This window comes from Alosa sapidissima, chromosome 3 (assembly GCF_018492685.1).
Source record: "Alosa sapidissima isolate fAloSap1 chromosome 3, fAloSap1.pri, whole genome shotgun sequence".
Taxonomy (NCBI): Eukaryota; Metazoa; Chordata; class Actinopteri; order Clupeiformes; family Clupeidae; genus Alosa; species Alosa sapidissima.
Genome location: NC_055959.1, coordinates 11,878,614 through 11,884,613, shown reverse-complemented (window position 1 = coordinate 11,884,613; position 6,000 = coordinate 11,878,614).

Sequence of the window (6,000 nt, the reverse complement as noted above, 5' to 3'; positions counted from 1 at the left end):
ATATAGAGCAGTGTTTCTCAAAGTGTGGTCCGGGGACCACTGGTGGTCCGCAAGCTATCCCAAGTGGTCCGCGAGCAGACGTGGTAAAAAATAATATAGATGAGTTGTTTGGCAATATTGAACCAACTTGTATGTAAATCCAAACAGTTCTGCAACACTGCCTATGTAAGCTATGCCAATTTAATCATATGAATCCTCTGACATAATGAGCAAGGTGCAAAGATAAGCAAGGTGGTTCAGTGAATAGGCCTATTGTGTCTATTAGCTAGGTGGTCCGTGAGGTTTTTTTTACTGGTTAAGTAGTCCTTGGTCTGAAAAAGTTTGAGAAACATTGATATAGAGAATACCACACATCAGAAATTTCAAGAACAGTTTAAAAGCAAAAAGCAAACTAATGAGTGTGGGTGCAACAAACTGGATTTGAGTGTGTGAGTGCGAGAGGGAGTGGAGTGTGTGTGTGTGTGTGTGTCTGTGTGTGAGAGAGAGAGAGTGCACACATTGTATGGGTCTCTTTAGCAAAATACCGTTTTCATCGTATGTGTGTGGTCGGGGGTTTGGAACCGTATCCCCAATCAAGCACCTGTGAGATCATTCTCTGCTTCGGTAGAGCATTCACTTTCATTTGTTGGAATGATCAACAGACTGCATCTCAAAGGCCATTAAGTCCCACTTATGTTCCTGTGTGTGTGTGTGAGTATTGTATGTGTGTGTGTGTGTGTGTGTGTGTGTGTGTGTGTGTGTGTAAATGTAAAAAGTCCACATACTAGATGCTGCTCCCAAATTGATTAATGCAGATACACATGCCCATATCCAGAAGTGGTGATCATGGTTCAAGCAGAATTAAAATGTGTCAGTTGCAGCACCCCCTGTGGACACAATGCACAACATTTGCCATGCATGCAACGATTGTTGCAGTGATTCAGCATGTATAGTGCAAAATTTGAACCTTTACATCACATGATATTTGCACATGTATGTCTTGAGCAAGGCTTTGAACCGGTTCACGGAACGAAAAACGAAAACCAGAAACTTTCGATGTTTTGCTAGGAACAGAAACAAAACCAGAAACTTTAAAAAATGTTATGTTCCGGAACAGAATCGTTTATCTAAAATAATGGTAACCGGTTAATACCATTATTTTTTCCCTTCTTTGACAAGATTTCTGTGCAATATGACTACATAATGCAGCCTATAGTGCTTTAATGTTTGATGACAGGATAGAGATTTAAGGAACATTATGTAGACTAACAATATCATTTTAAAGTTCTAATGAGCAGCCTATTTATTTGTATGTCCGGCAGCTGACATGGACTGTTATTAACCGGTTCAGGAACTTTTTTTTGTTCTAACCGGTTCAGGAACGTCAATTTTAGGGTAGAACCGAAAACCGGAAAAGTTAAAATACTCTTTCTGTTTGGAACGAACCGATTGAGAAAAAATTCTGGTTCAAAGCCCCGGTCTTGAGGTAATGAAATATGTCAATTGCAGTGCCCTCTATAGATGTAATTTCATGAAATTATATAAAGATCACATCACAAGATATTGGCACAAAATTGTTTTAGCTATATGGCCGTTGGCAGCCATTTGTTTGAACAAGCCCAATAAAACTTGGACATGTGAGCAAATGTGACCAAGTGTAAGTATAGCAAATTTCAAAACTGTGTAAAAGTTGAAATGGGAACCTAGGTTATTCAATTAAATGAATGTAGTAAGAGGCAAAGGTTACAGAAATATAGTAGTTTTTTTTATTTTCTTTTTATTCTTTCTTTTTGGTATTTTCGTATAGTTGAATAAGTTATATGTATATAAATTACCAAGGCCCACAACAGTACAGAGGCCAGTACAGTGGGATCAATGGTAAGACAAACAAAACTAGAAATGCAATTCCGAGGAATTACACGAGGGGATGCAATCTGCTGGTTAGGGTGTTGGTGGAGCTGTTGAGCTTGCTGCTAGCTGGTTGGTAGGGTAATTATGATACCTGCAAAGGTGCTTTTGGAGTAACCAAATTTGAATCTTGTGTGACATGGCATTCTTGAGATATCACATTCAAGGTGTTTTTGACCTTGACATTTGACCTTCAACCTCCAACATCAACTCACTTCACCTTTGAGTCCATAAAAACACTCGTACCAAATTTGAAGCATGTACGTCAAGCCGTTCTGGAGATATAATGCTGAATGCATGAGATATGGCTGGGACTTTTATTTTGACACACAGGAAACGCTTTAACAGGATGTGTAGTTCAGGTAGAGCTAGATTGTATGCTTAGAATCTGAGACAGTTGGATTTCTCACAGGTGACACCTGTGCCAGTGTTCTAATTAGCCTGGGAACTGCTCTGAGAACTACTTAACGAGCGCAGCTGGCTCTATTATGACATCACAGCCCCCATTCAAGTCTATGGGGGGAAAATACACTTTTAATTACAAATATCTCAAAAAGTATAAACTTCTCAAAAAGGACGGTAAAGCCTTGGAAGATCTACGGAACGGTGTTTGAACCAAATTTGTACGTTAAGCGGTTTGGGCTGAATAGCGTGCACAAAAAGGTAAAAAGAAAAATAATAAGAAGAAGAAGTCTCCGGATTTCAATAGAGGGGATGCATCCCCTCTAATAAATAAGCATCCACCACGCAACCACCAGCACTGCTTGCCATAAGAATCAGTTACAGGTAACAATTACAACAGACTACTATGGTCAGTCAATACTCACAGCAAATAATAGTACGGCAAAGCCAAACTCTTAAAGCCAAGCTAGAAACACAAGGTACCACGAAACTTATGTCACTGCAAGCCAACACACGCTACGAAAGGGCGTGAGCACCTGGATCTGTGTGGCGGCACCTTGAGTCAGCCCTACCACAACTGTATACAGAAATGTGTCTATTAACAGTACCCCCGATGGATGGGCAGAATTTCACGAAACTTGGCGTCCATGCATGCAGGTGTTGTTGTAGAAAAGCTGTAGGGGGAGCTCCATAGAGACAAATGCGAAAATGCAACAAAAAGAAATTACTAGAGCTACAGAGTGGGCCTTTAAGGTCAACTCATTGGGTTCTTATCATTTGTCTTTTTGTCTATCCTCCCTTCCTCTTTTCTTACCCCTCCTTTTAATTCATTTTGTGAAGGAAATGAGGAAGGAACGATAGGAGTATGGAAGAATGAAAGAAAGAGACATATATGAGAGATGAGATGTCCTGCTCACTCACGCATCACTTTTAAGAGACAGCAATTACTGATGATGCAGCGCATCACCTCTTAGGCTAGAATAAACAGACGCAAATTGCAGAGAATATGAACTTTAAAAAAGCCTCAAAAAAAAGCCTAAAAATGGCATATGAACATGGATTCTTCCCACTTAACCTTCTAACACTGTTCCGGTCAAAAATGACCGATTTACTCATTCCCTGTACCATAAATAAGGCATTTTTCATCAGATTGCCTCAAGATCTTATGATATCCTTCACAAAAGGCTTTTGAACACATAGAATTTATTTTGACTACTTTCTTTAAATTTTGAGTGATTTATTCAACGTAGAAACACTTTTTTTGTTTACGGTCAAAAATGACCGCCATAGGAAATGAATGGGAAAGAGTATAAATTTCATCCAGGAGATAAAATATATCTCCTTACACACACTCCTACAACTTACCACCAATGTTCCCACACACATGCATGCATGCACACACAGAAGCACATACACCCACACACACACACAAACAGACACGCATACAGTACACACACATGTACACCCACTCACAGACACACACACACACACACACACTCAGTACATGTTGTCAGTTCATGTTGTCATGTTGCCACTTATACGTGTGAACCACCAATGTCCGCACACATAGGCATTCACACAGATACATGAATAGGGGTGAACAGAAACACACCCACCCACACACACATAAACAGACACACACACACATGTAGACCCACTCACACACACACATAACACACACACACACACTGTTCATGTTGTCATGTTGCCACCTGTGTATGTGAACCACCAATGTTCGCACACACAGGCATGCACGCACACACAGAAACACACACACCCCACACACACACACAAACAGACACATACACACACACCCACAGTTCATGTTGTCATGTTGCCACATGTGCAGGAAAACCACCAATGTTTGCACACACATGCATTTTCACAGACGGAAACACTCACACCCACACACACAAACAGACAGACACACACACACACACACACATGTGCACCCACTCTCTCTCTCTCTCTCTCTCTCTCTCTCTCTTTCTCTCTCTCTCTCACACACACACACACAGTTCATGTTGTCCGTTCATGTTGTCATGTTGCCACTGTGCATGTGAACCACCAGTGTCCGCACACACACACACACACACAAACACACGTGATGTAGATGTTAATGTTCTAATAAGGGTCTGTTTACAATAATGTTCTATTAAATAATACTTTTTGTCATGGTATTGGTATTTAAGAGCAGTTAAAACTGTTCGGTCAAATTTGACCGCGAACAGTAAATTAAGGGGGGTAGCAACAAACAGTGTTTAAAGGTTAATGACCCTGAAAATAAGGTAGCCTAATGTTTGATCGTTCTTGAGACATGAATGGATACTTATTATACAATGTGTGAACAAAACAGGCATGAACTTTTTTTCTTCAAGTTTACAATAGTAGTTCATGATAATTTCTAGCCTGACATTGTCATACTCAAAGCATACCCGTGACACCAATACATACAATACAGACAACAAAACAAATAAACAAATAAAAAAAGAAAATATATTTAAAAAGGGGGAAGAGTGATGTTAAAATTAGTCCAATTTCCAAACCAGCTGAAAATGTCCAAGGGCAATGATGATCCGTGAAAACTGCGCACAGAGCTGTGTCTTCACAACCGATGCAATGCCAACAAAGTTCTTTAGCAACTGACCAACCCGGTGAATTCACTGGCAGTCTGGAGATAACGTTAACGTTAGAAGCTAGGCCTTGTAGACCGCAGTCTGGAGATGACTGGAAGCACAGTCCAAAGTACTGGGCGATCGCGTAGATCCGCAATTCGGTGGACTTAACAGCGACCGTTTGTTGCTCCGTGAGATTTCAGCTCTTCACCGTTAACGTTAGTCTGCAGTAGGCAAGGCAGCTCGCAGGTCAGCAACAGCTCGGCGGCCGCGGCAGATCTTTCGCCGAGTAGCTAGCCTAGGTCCAGCTGTCCCGAGAGATCCCCTCGACCAGACAGTGAAGTGCACTGTTCACGGATGGATGGAAGGATGTCAGAGTCTGCAGTTGGCATGGCAGCTCGCAGGTCAGCAACAGCTCGGCGGCCACGGCAGATCTTTCGCAGAGTAGCCTAGTTTCAGCTGTCCCGAGAGATCCACTCGACCAGACAGTGAAGTGCTGCACCGCTCATGGATAGATAGAAGGATGTCCGATGCCAAGCTAAGGCAAAAGCTAGCCATACAAGCTCCCAATGGACAAATGTCAACGACATCAGCTGACTTAGAAGCAGTAAAAAGGACTAAGAATAACACGAAAACTATCAAAAATAGCGTAAATAAATAGGGAAAACATTTAACTAGACAAACCAATACAAAAAATAAACATGACATTACATAAAATTACGAACATTACATAAAAACAAACAAAAACATGATGCCAGACGGAGCGGCGTGTCTCGCCAGCGTCCCCGTAACCTAGCAACCAATATATGCAATAATTATGGGGCGTGCTTCAACCGATACAGGGGGGTGCCTCTGCACTCAATTGCGAAACCTAAGAGATACTATCGGAACTCCCCCTATTACCGTTGGTCCCATATTTCCGCCGTCTTGCGTGTATGTGTCACTTAATATCCATTTCTATACAAACCAAGACGGTGGATTCCTAAAGAAACGCAAGCACCCACACCATAGGTATATCTAAATTAGTTATGTACCAAAAATGCAGTGGTGGAATGTAACGAAGTACAAATACTTTGTTACTGTACTTAAGTAAATA